The sequence below is a fragment of the Anoplolepis gracilipes genome, chromosome 8 (genome assembly GCF_047496725.1).
Source record: "Anoplolepis gracilipes chromosome 8, ASM4749672v1, whole genome shotgun sequence".
Lineage (NCBI taxonomy): Eukaryota > Metazoa > Arthropoda > Insecta > Hymenoptera > Formicidae > Anoplolepis > Anoplolepis gracilipes.
In genome coordinates, this window is record NC_132977.1 from 3,595,038 (window position 1) to 3,608,992 (window position 13,955).

Below are 13,955 nucleotides of genomic sequence, written 5' to 3' on the forward strand. Positions count from 1 at the left end.
GCCCACAATCATCGATTTAAGAATAAGACCATTAGTATACGATACATTGAAGATGATAAGGCGATAGCTTGGACGTGCACACGTGCGTTAAATATTAAAACTTATATATAATTTTTTATAAATCGAAACATATATTTTAATAAAATCTTAAGACACACATTGATGTGAAATGAATAAAGGCTATAGCTTGATAAGCATATAAAAAGTGCCCCCGACGAGTTTTGAAATAATATTTGGCCTGTCATTTTCTCATTATAAAAAAAATTTCAGCTCCTAACTTTATTATTTTCTAAGTTATCGAGAAAAATGTCATTTTCAGTTTTTATTTTTCTTTTCTGTAAATATTTGAGATAATCCCATATCAATTTTTTTCTGGATACTTATTGACGAAAGACATAAAAAAAATATTTTTTCATTAATCTCGAATAAAAACTCAATTTTTTAAAAAAGACTAAAATTAAGAAAGGACCTTTTTAACATGTTCTTTTCAAGGTTCAATCATCAAACTTTTAGAGAATATTCTTTTTATATGTCTCAATACTCTTAAATTTTTTCAATTTTTTCGAGTTTGTGCAACATGGTGAAAAAAATAAAAACTTTTTTTTATTATTTTTTGATTATTTTTATTTATTTTTTGAGAACATCTCAGGCCAAATATTATTTGAAAACTCGTCGGGGGCACTTTTTTTAATATGCTTAGCCTTTAATACAACAAGTTCCATAATATATAAATTAATATATTAACCCTCAAAAATTTTATTTTTTAAATTTTGTTAGACATGATCGCTTTCTTGACAGATGTAAAAAAAACATGTATGAATTTTTTTCGATTTTTTTTTTCAAACATAGCGAAAACTGCGACAAGACATTGTAACCAGAAACGGAAAAAAAGTGTGAGTTTAATAGTTAATTATAATTTCATTATATTGAATATCGATGGCATTTAAAATTGTCATTTGACAGTGAAAGCCCTTTATTAGCTCGAAAACTGCGACTATCGACTTGCACCCATTATTGTGCACAAGTCGATACACCATATCCAAGAGTCCACGATACTCTTGTCTCGGTAGCGGTCTATTCATTCCCCTCATTCTCGATCACTCCTGTGGAGCATCAACATTCACGTGTCCGAAGCGGCTCATGCGTGAATGACAATAAGCGACGGACATGTCCGTGCACGATGCGTGGGCGATTTATGCGTGCCAGAACGGATAAATACGCCATCATGCGGTGCGAAAAGGTGCATATAATCAGGTTTCGCTCTCTCCTTCATTTTCTTTTTTCTTTGCCATTCTTTTTTATATTTTCCACTACATCTCGCCTAAGGGATTACAACGTAGGAACGTCACGTCGCACGGAATATGCGCTATGAATATGCAATTGTGTGGGTGTACCCGAGTAATCCTTGCGCCATATGCGATCTATCTGACGCGTAACGCACATTAGCATTATTATGCGAAAAGCATCGGCGAACGCTCTCAAGATCGGTGAAGACTCTATAATTCGAGTTCTCCCAGTTTTCGTGCATATCGATAATTATTCACGTCGATATATTATTAAAATGGAAAAATGCCGGTGCAATAGAAATTTCTCTCTGTATTCTGAATCTGCTGCAGGGAAATCGCATTTTCTGTGTCACGAATTTTTAAAAATTTTGTCCGTGTTTTTAAAATTTTATTTTGGAAAATATTACACTTTAATTATTAACGATCGTCGAACTTGCAAAGGGAAAATTTGCCTTATATCGTATCGTATATTGTGTGAAAGGTGTAATTTAAGCAATCGATCTCCTAAATCGTACTTCCTTTAAATTTGCGAATAGTATTAATAATAAAAAACATGGATAAAAAAAATCATTTACTAATATTAATATTTATATGTATTAATATATAAAAACAAATAAACATCCAACACATAATAATTAAAAAACAATATATTTGTATTAATATTAATTTATATTTTATATTAAATCATATTTTATGAATAACAAATGTGGAAGAAAATTAAATTTTTGCTTTTTTTATACACTTTTTTTTCAAATTATACCGATATAATTAAGAAACCTGGCGATATGATTTAAGAAACATGATTAGTTTATAAATATCGATTTAACATTTATTATATTTTTATTATTTTATTATATATATTGTATTACGTTTATAATAAATGTAATAGATACATAAAATGAATATAAACTATTCTACAATAAATCTACTTTTTAAAAAATATAAAAGTATACAGAATAAAATTGCATTGTTAGATTATTGTCAACTAAAATAAATTAGTTACAAGTTACATCAACTGTACTTCATTGTTGTAAACGTTCGTATCACACAAACTAGGATGTAATTTGCGAACTTTTTGGTTAGATTTCTCATTATACTTTTTATACTTTATCATTAAATATCGTTTATAAATTGATGAGATATGATTTAGGCAATCAGTATACGATATAAGCATCTCTCCTTTAATTGCACGTGACATGGATGTATAATTCATGTAGGCCGTAAGATTGTAAAGCCATAAATATATAAAATATGAAAAAATAAAAATTATGAAATGAAACGAATATAATATGTAGATAATCGCCTTTAAATGTTACACGATTGTTATTTCACTAAATACGGCGATTCTGTTGATCTGCCAAGTTATTTTCACGCCTCGTGTCTCACGCAGACAACTGTCATAACAGTTTTAAACGGTAATGAGGAGGAGCAGTGAATTTGAATTTCAAACATAGGACGTAGAATAAATGGGAGTATGATATTCTTTATTTTAAAAACGAACAAAAGATGTCCTGGATGAGTTGCTATGCGCGCGGCTACAGTGATATAAATCATACCTTTCTACGTTCTGTGAAAAACAAAACGCTTTGTTAAAGTACTTAATGTAAATCTTGCTGCATTAGAGCACTTTTTGTCATACTAGAAAGATAAAAGATATAACTTTTTATATCATGCGAAAGTTTTATATTGTATATTTTTTTTTATATATCTCTTTAACGAGTTGTATCTCGCTTTCGCGTTTAATCGCTCAAATAATTTTCAATTTTAACGCAATAGAATTTAAATTAGATTTCGATTACTTTGCATATCTTTTTATGTAAATAATATTTTACTTGCGATAATAAATGAGAGAATTTTTTAATTATATCAATCTTTCCGTTTTCCAATATCTGTTGTTATCAAATCTCGTTAACGGAGATAATCGCAAATATAATATTTATATTATTCTACACACATATATATATATATATGATATATATTTATATGATTCTGCTCGTTTATTTTTAATATCACATTTCCGCGTTTGTTCTACATAACAATTACCCGATATTGTATAAGATATACTAGCAGCAGTCAGTGTGCCTCTGCATTTATAGCGGATATGCATTTTCCGTTTCCAGCTGTAATACTTCTGGCTTGGCCTCGTCAGCGAATGCGAGACTTCTATCAACGTCGCATAAAAGAGAAACGGTCGAGTATCCTCCGGCTACTGGAATGGCGAGGAGTTGTTCGATATGCGTCCCTTTGTCCCGCGCCTTCGTTCGTGACAAATTGTCTCGTCCGAGGACTTTTCCATGCCAGTAACGTCCTGTAACGTTCGCAGTCGTTTGCGAATCGCGAGCAGTTTCAAGAGAAACGAGATCCGCCACTTTCCGAGAGACTGAGTCTGTGCCTTCCGCGAATGCGCCGTTAAATTTTGACAACTTCGCGAAAATACGGTTATGCGATATTTTTGGAATATACCTTGTAGAAAAAATCTAGTTTTTTCCCTCTTTTCCACAGCTTGTCGGATTATAAAGTCGCTAACTGGAAACTCTCTAACGCACCTTGCATTTTTCTATTACGATATTCCACTTACAATTTTTGATAAATTTTTTTATTACAAATTTTTGTTCAATTGCCATTCCATCTTTAGCTTGATTTGAACATGTTGACAATTTTCATTAATTTTAGATTTGAATCATTTAATTTTAAATATTATATGGAACAGTTTGCACACGTTAATATAAATATTAAATATTATTAATTAATATTGTATTAAATACATATTGTATTAATACATATTGTATTAAATATACATAATTATTATACATTAAATATTTTAAAATCAATCTCTAAGTAAGATTGATTTTTTTTTAATTCGTTAATACCTGTACAATGAAAACGTTGTGTTGGATTTTACACAAAAAATATTTTACGTAATATCTTTTTGATACTGCAGATGTGTGTGATAATCGTGGCATTTCGATCAGGAAAAATCTCGTGTTTCAATTTAGTTCGCATAGCGTATCAATGCATAGAAAGTTCTCCGTGTAATTTCCCGCTTTATAAGATATCCGATAAAAATCTCATCATATGATTCGGCGGAGCTACCTTGTAAGCTCACCCGGAGTATCGATTTCTCATTACCACCCTTTTACACAGGTATATACTATAAAACTGTTTTTATTAGCTATGAAAAGTGCACTGTCATAATCAATTTTTTAAATTCAAAATTTCCTTAATAGTAAATATATCGACCTTAAATAATAAGAACGATATAATTTTTTTTTTCCTTTCAAGCTTGATCGATATTTTTAGAAAAATTTTGGAGATTTTTTTGATTAATTTTTAAACTTATTCTTTTTAAATTTATAAAGTAAAAAACAATTATATATTATTGTTATATATCTCAATTAAATTTCTCATAATGGAGATGCTAGATTAAAAATATCTTCATTATTTATATTTTTGTACGCTAATTTAAATTTATATAAATTATAAATATAAATTAAATATTTTTAAAAGACCTCAAATATTTTTATTACATACATAATGTAATGTGAATCATGAAAATAAACGAACAATTCATTTTGTAAATAAATATTAGATTAAAATTATAAATTTCTTACTTTATCAATGCCATATATTTTTTTAATCATCGTCTAGTTTTTCTCTCTTGTTTGTCATTTTATATGACATTCACTCTTGAAAACACAGTTAATTACTAGCGCGCACTAATCATTAGAGTGCAACGATCGATCGAAACTGTATATAGCATTCATTAATTACATACTACGCGCACTTTCTTTATTATGATAGAAGAACACGAAAATCACTGTTACACGAATACGATCCTTTGTATTAAATCGCGTGATTAATTTTGATTGAATAAAATACATACATGAAATATGCGTTTCAATAGATCATCGATGCACAAACGCTAAATTCATGATATATGCAGCTGATTAAAATATATATATATAAAATCAATAATGACTTAATTTAATTAAACGCATCGCAATAACGTTCTAATCAAATTATTTTGTGTTCGCAATATGTTATTAATGACGAAAGAGAATTCGAAAATGATTCTGTATGATAGTTAATTCGTTTTATTATCTAACGAAAAATTTAACATATTATTACAAACTAGTATTACAGAATATTCTATTTCCTGCGAGTGACGGATCATTAATCGCTTAAGTTGATTAATCGCAGAGGCTAATAATCTTTAATTATTCGTATCTTTATTAAAGTATGAGAAGATATGATATATTAACAATTAATTTGAAGTTGAAAAATTCGTACAAGCTAATAATCTTTAATTATTCGTATCTTTATTAAAGTATGAGAACATATGATATATTAACAATTTATTAACAGTTAATTTGAAGCTGAAAAATGAAAAACAGAGTTATTTGTCACTTTATGGTATGTTAAATATTTCGTGACACACACAATACGACAAGCAATATTATTGTTACTTGGTAAGCGACCTTCGCTTCTCACAGCATGTAAACAGCAGCGCGCGTATCGTTTACAGGCCGCCTGTGACCCTGTCATTCACGTCGTGAGACTCGAGCGAGCAGGACGTGTTTCGCGAAACGCTCCGTCTGTTATCTTTATCGTCTATTATCTCTCAAGATACGATTGCGAGAAGTATCGGGAAACATGAAATGCAATTATCCTTTATGATTTTAACGATCATTAACCATGCGATCGATAATTATGTCTTGACTAAAGTCAGTTCCAATTCAGTACCAGAATAAAGCCGATTATTTTCCCTCCGTCATTAATAAAATATCACCAATGTACAAATTCATTTGATTCGAGCATATTATTGAGAATATCATTAATTACAGTCTTATTATTGATCTCATATTTATCAATTATAACTTTCATGTTTGTTTGTATTGGTAATCTGTTGAAATATATGTATCTTATATGATTTACTTGATCGAAATATCAATCTTTCGAATCGATGAAACGATAAAATGATGAATCACATCTGTAACCATGATTTTCGTGTTATCTCGTCGCAATATAAAATAAAATGCGCATCACTTGCGAGTAACGTCGAGAATGTTATGTAAATCAGTCGTATTCTAATGATAAATGCGTGATTATAATTAACCTTGTTTTCGCAAGTGTTTACCACAAAGGAGCAGCAAATAACAAACTAGAGAGAAGGAGGAGGAAGCTCAAAGAGAAATCGGAACCAACCGTAAGGTAAGCAGCTTATATGTATGTTGATTTATTACTTGTTTTGTTGTTTAATTATAAAAGTAACTTTCTAGTTCTCTCATCTTTGCTTATCAAAAGACTCACTCTATATCATTATTTATAAAAAATATCTCTCTAATAAAATATTTAAATATATAAAAAGTATAATTTCTTTTAATTTGATATATGTATATGTATATAAAATAATTGTCAACAGTGTTTAAGATTTATAATTCTTTGGCCTCTTTTTATATAAGAATTATATATTTTTTTTATATCTTGAGCTTATATCTAAAACAAATTAATTGAATATTTATTTTAATGAATGAATTAAAGTTTAAGTTTGTGTCTAATAATTATTTTTTTAAATATTAATTATATTAATTATTTTGGATACACTGTGCTTTTCTTATATAATTTATACATTTGTATTTTATTGATTAACGCTGCATTTTAAAACTTCGCTATTGCGTATCGTATCAGTGAATGTTGAATTATTTTTTTTAATCTCAAGGCAATCTCGCGGGGATTTGCGAATACTATATCACAGATTTCAATAAAAAATTGAATTTGAAATAATGTAGCAGTTTTAATCTCTGCATTATTTATTCTCATAAATTGAAAGATATATATAGAATGTTTCAAAATTTGCGGAAGAATATAGCACAAAAATTTTTTTAAAATCTCAAACAATAGTTTGTGAGATGTAAGAATTTATATATTATAATTGGCCAATCATATATTATATATAGACAGTTGCCTGTTGTATAATCGTGCACTTTGAGGCCTCTGTTAACCTGACAATTTTATCACGAGAAATCAAATTTAATGTATGGCATAATTAAATTTTAATTTATTACTAATTTATTGCTTTAATTTTATATATGTTTTTTGCACAAAATAAGTTTAAAAATAATTAACGATATTCTGATGTTCATATCATTATAAAAATAATTACATTAATGCAATTAACGTTATTTTTTCGATTTTTCGCTATTAAAATTATTTGATTTCAAAATAAAAAGTATATATCCTAAATTATTGATTATTAAATTTAGAAAAAATATTTGTATATAATAAATTGTACTTTTAAAGGCACAATGATTATAAATACTACAGAATAAAAAAAAAATAAAAATTGCTAGTAAAAAATTGTTTTTTCTGTGGAAAATAAAAATGTGTATCCACATCTCTGTAATTTCTCAAATCAGAAAAACAGAAATTATCATTTGCGCGTAGACCACGTACAGCTTTCAAATCAATTTACTACGGGTAGTTTCTGAAAAAGTTTCTGATATAAAGTTAGTACTCTTCTTGCACCAAAACTCTTCAATTTCGGCCAACTCACGTTTGATCATCGAGTGTTTTGCTGTTTTCCTGCATCCTTGAAACGCCGGAGAGAATCCCTTTCCGTTCTCTGTTATAGTCGATCACGAAAAATACGCCCGATTGAATGGTATTCTGAGTGGGAATTGCAGTAAGAATAGCGACGTTGTTTACATTCCTCGCTGCAAACAATACAGAAATCGCTGTCAGCAACCAGCTCAGCGTAAAAGTAAAGTTATAAACGAGATTTATATTCTCTGGAGTTTCAAGACGACGATATTTCTTATCTAATTTGTTCAGAAACGAAGGTTTTTACAGAGTGTACCAAAAGATTATACAATAACAAACAAATACTGTGTATGAACATTTGTACCGTTAAATGCTCTTGTAAAAGATTATATACAGCAGTGTTTAAAATTATTAGACATCCTTAAATTTTTTTTTATTTTTTAATATAGCAAGACAAATACCTCACCGTTTTCAAACTAACTATTTGAATAATAATTGTAACAGTTGCAGTTTATATGTAATAACTGTTTGGATGGTATTTTATTTGCTTAGCAATATTTTAACTTGAAATAATTCTTGCAAATATGATAATAAAATTTGTACTTTTAACTTCAGGACATTTTAACATTTTAAAATGCTAATTTACTAGAAGGAACTAGAACAACGGAATAAATGGAACTAAAAACAATTTAAATAATGGAACAAAGAATAGAGAGTACAAAGTTTCTAAAAATAAAGAACAGCTTAATACACATATGCTTTGCTAATTTAAAATGCTACAATTAATAATTAACAAAAAATAATATATTTTATAAATATAATTATATAATAAATTCCGAGAAAATGTATATACATTCTTAATGATTTTTATTATAATATTTTTTAGAAATTTACTAACAAAAATAGGATACTTAATAATTTTATACACGTATGTATATGCAAATATATAATGCGTTGTGTCTAAATAAAATGATTTCACAGATAACACAGAATATTTAGTAATTGTATAGAATTTTGGTTAGCCCTTTGAACAAGTAAAATTTATCGCAATAAATAATAACAGACGGTCGATTTGCATACCATATTGGTATACCTGAACTAAGTACACGACATGCTTGAAAAGACAGCGTTTCTTTTCAGGCCGTTAGAAAGAGAGCGCGTGTCGCTGCGTGATTTATGCACTATAGACGACGCGAATCCGGTTTATGCAAATATTATTGCAGCTGAATTGGTTTGGCAGCGAGCCCGATCGCGCGCCGCCCGTTGAATCTTCTTCGGGGACGCCCTCGACTCCTGGGAGAGATCCGTTGGCGAATTCCGATCTGTGTATACGACTCTGCTAGGTGTCTCTCGGAAAATAATTAGGCCGAACGCATTTGGCATGCATCCATCGCAACAGTTTCGCCAAACGTGAGAGATTAAATATGGATTTAAGGCATTAGTGATAACAGAGGAGATCCACGATATAGTCTCACTCGTGATTTATGGACACTCCGCTCCTCGTGTAAAAGGGATCGAAATATTGCCAGTAATATACGTGATCGCCTGAATTTTGTACGGGAAACGAGAGAGAAAAAGATAGGGAATGTGGCATCACTTTCGAAAATAGAACATGGCGAAAATTATCTATGTTAATTTGACGGGGATGTGAGGTATCTATACCTTCCGAGTATATGGTTGCGAATTAATAAAAGATATTTTGAAAGGAGTATTAACATAATCGATGAATTACGCCTGAAAAAGTTTCATGGCATAATCGTTTATAGCGATACAATCGCCGTCACGTACCTTGATAGAGAAGCGCATCGCAACAAGGAAAAAGGATAGGAAAAAGCGCCTGGGACGCGGAAAATCACTTTGCCGAGAGAGATTATCGGTCGGAAGTTCCGAGATAAAGCGTCGAGTGCTCGCGGGAGCGACCACCTCCGTTTCGCAAAAATTTGTGACATCATTCTCGATTCCGGGCGGAATATTAAATTACGGAATTCCATCCGATATTTCCAGCATGGCTTTAGGGAAAAATTAAAAAAAAAACCACGACATATCCGCGAGAAAGATCCGTGATATGCCACACGGTAAATCCTGAATGACATGTAATGTTATGGAAAAAAAATCTGATTATATAATTTTGTACTCTGATTGCACGCGATATACCTTTGACGTTTTCTTAACACCAGATAATTTTTCTGTTATGAAATATTATAATTAAAACGAGCGATTTTATGAATGTGACAAATGTTAACATTTAATAAACACCTTAATTATATGCCGGCAAAAAATTATGCAGTTTCAGTAGGATGTTAATTAGCTTAATTCCTGAAGCATTTGGCATATATATTATAATATAATATTATAACGAAATAGGATTTTGGTGAGGCAATGATGTTGGTTAATATATAATATTTGTGTGCCAGGAACGGTTAATTATAATCTTCTATTGCACTTAATTTACTTTGTATAGATATATAGTAATATGTTCTTTCCAGGTCAGTAAAACACTAATTCAAACTCTGAACTAAATAGCCTACATTCGTGCTACATTTCATTTTCTACTCGCATATATATCCTGAAGACACAGTATTTTAGAACTGCAACGCTTCTAATTATTGACTGAATACATAATAACGTGTAACGCGAGAACATAAAAAATATAGTATTAGAAAGAGTTTATGAAAATAAATTTTTAAATAATATTATATTTAAATGAGACACGCACTGTGCATGTACGATAATGGCACAAATTATTTTGACATGAAAATCGTGTTGTTCCAGTTTATATCTCTCTTTCTTCCTGTCTTTCAAGATTATAATATTTTTTAAATGTGAAGCACATACTTGAAATTTATCATTTTACTTTAATTTTCTTTTTAATTTTTTATTATTATTTTCTATTATTTTTTATTTATTTATTATTTATTATTATGCTTTTATATTATTAAAATTTATTATTTTATACGACACTTTGACAATTTAATATACACATCACGCGTTCTAACGTCAATATCCTGGCAGTACAGGGTAAAATATTTACCCTTATGAAAGGACACTAACATAACAGAAGACTTCAAGTCTGTTTTTACGTTCGAACGCGCCGTATTTTTTTCAATTTTGCAGTCGGCGATCGATAATTCATGCACAGTTGATTGGCGGTTCTGGATAGCCCTATCTAAAAAAGTAGAGCACGCGACATTGGAGCCTATATGACAGTATAAAATCTAAAATCGATATTTGACGGCTCGCGCATCACGAATGATAATCTTTGTGTCAATCTCGTGTAAGTACTACTTCGGGGCAAACAAAGAGCTCCGATACACGTGGAGTTTGCACGATTTCCGCAATCCCGAGTTCTTCTCGTCGCGAATAATTTCCTGTAGCAATAGTCCATTACCGTAAACAAATAAAAAGAAAGTATATAAATAATGTCTCACATATTTTGTTAACGATTTTCTCGTAAAAAGAGATAAAAATGCAAGACAAGTTTAAATTAAATTTAAATTGAAATACATATCTCTGGTTCCCTTTTTATTCAGAGTAATAAAACTATTTTATATGTCATTATATCATTAATATACATATATGTATATTTATATTACACTAAAATTTATACTAATCGTATAAAACTTTTGATATAAAAATAATTAATAAAATTTTATAACACATAAAGATAATGAATATTTTATACATTCTCATTGTCATAGAATTTTTATTATATATAGAATATTTTTATTATCATAGAAAACTGGCATTCTCTTTCTATTCTGTTATAATACTGACGAATAAAAAATATAAATCATATACTCGACATGAGTGTACGCGGCCTTGATGCTAAACAAACTCCCGCGTTTTCACGCGAACGCATCGGAACGGAATTGGCATGTTATACCTGACGATATGTAGGTCAACGGCTGTATAATTTGCGGTGCAGTTGCATGATTAAGTGAATAGTGGATGTACGCTAGTCTCGAGGAGAACACAGGAGGCCGTCTGACGAAAAGGGACAGTCGCGCGCGCAATACACATTACCTTGACTGCTTTAAAAACATGACCGACTTGTAGTGTTACGTGATCGATTTATCTACATACGAAGGGGGAGACGATATTCCATCGGACTGAAGAGATTAATTCTACAGTGCGGATTTACCAGTGACGACCATTTCGGATAGATACATTTCGAATCTATAAAATAAAAAATATAGTGTGTGTCTCATTTAAATATAATATTATTTAAAAATGTATTTTTTTTGTGGAAATAAAAACAGATACAAATAAATACATAGTAAATATTTAGTTGAATAATTTATGAATTTAGTGATTTATGAATTGAACCAGAAATTTTTATTTGGAATTATTTTCAAACTTGCACACATACACTATTTTTATTTATCTTTTATATTATTTTAAAAATTATTTTGATTGTTACGTAAATAAGGAAAATAAAAAATTGTCGAAATAATAACATATTTATACTTTAGATTATTATTATTTTATTAATGATAATTTATGAAAACAATTAACATAATTAATAAAATAAATACTATGCGGAAATAATATTCAAATATTTTACTAAAAATATATAATAATATATAAGTAATTACTTTAATTAATTGAACTTTCCAACGAGAATGAATTGGAACTATTTGTTTCTGATTTGTAAAATTAATTGTATATTAATTAATGGCTTATGGCTTACGTAAATGTATTTATTTTTCATTTTCACTAAAATGTATCTGTCCGTTTCTGGCAATGACAGGGCGATAGAGTCGAGAAAATCGCATAATAATGTGCATGGCTCTGTCTGCGGTTACGCGATACGTTAATGCACATACAGAACCCCTCGTTCGTGATCACGGGGTACACGACACGGATCGGGGAGCGAACAGACAGTGCAAACCGGCATACTTACGATAATAATACGAAGGCGTCGGGGGAGATGGGAGACGACGAGAGAGAGAGAGAGAGAGAGAGAGAGAGAGAGAGAGAGAGAGAGGGCTAGGGTGACAGCTGCCGGTAGTTATGCAGGGCGAATGCCAGTGTAATCCAGGTCAAAGTTGTACTCATCACTCCTGTAAACTATAAAACGATCAGCTAACGCGCGAGTCCCTCTCCTTTCGTCACCCTTGTTATGTCACGAGTGACCTGCTTCGCGTAAAATCTGACCGGTAGCATTAACCTTTTCCACGCCTCCCGCCTGAATTTTTTATCGCTCTTGATTTGAAGATACGAACGATTGGGTGAAACAGGTAACTCAAAGAATTTTTTTCATTATTAAAGAAAACGAGTTTGCAAAAGTGCCGTCGTTGACGTAAACATTATTTAAAGTTAACTGAAGACAGCTCAAGAGTTACCCTCCCTTAAATTAAACATTAATTAACTTTAAGTAATGTACATGGGATCATTATCATAATGTAATCTAACTTTTCCGTTGTAAAGTACTTCTTTAATAAAATTTCATAAAGTGCGGGATTCACAATCCTGTGTTGAATTTATTATTTCTACAAATATACGTCATTATTTGACGCGAGTCAGGTAACATAGGTAAAAAATAAGAACATAGTACAAAATTATAAATTAAAGAAAACACGATATGTATAATTTAACCCTTTGAGTCACGAATTTTTCTAATTGTCAGTATTTTATAAAATTTGGTATATAAGAGTTTTTGGGGTCGCTGATTACGAATCCGTTGTCAGATTTTCAAAATTCAAGATAGCGGATCCAATATAGCAGACAAAATTTTACTTCCGCCATATTGGATCCCTATATTAAATTTTGGAAATTAAATTTTTTTCCTTTAGATTCAGATTCTGCGATCTAAAAAAACCTTCAGAGAAAAAATTTAAAAAAGAATACGACTGTTACTTTTAATTTAAAACAGAAAATATTGTTTTTTATATATTTTTTATCAAAAAAAGGAGGATTTAACAAAAACAACACGGTGGGAAATTCTAAAAAAATTCTGAAAAATATTTTAGAGTGTACTAAGATTATAAAAAAATTGCCGTATTTATTGTCATAATAGATTAGTAGAAAATGCATTTTTTTAAAAAAAGTACTAATTTTAACTGTTTGTTTATATATGGTATTTTTACAATTAACAATTAATGACTGTTTATATTTTTTTTTTACACT

General features: G+C 29.9%; 1 long non-coding RNA gene across 2 annotated transcripts in view; it reads left to right on the forward strand.

Moving 5' to 3' along the window:
- The window catches only part of LOC140668310 (uncharacterized), a 52,329-nt gene that overhangs the window by 6,980 nt on the left and 31,394 nt on the right, over positions 1–13,955 (forward strand). For both annotated transcript variants that reach the window (XR_012047157.1, XR_012047158.1), the window contains one exon: positions 6,417–6,497. This is a non-coding gene — a long non-coding RNA (uncharacterized lncRNA). The remainder of the gene's footprint in view (positions 1–6,416; positions 6,498–13,955) is intronic.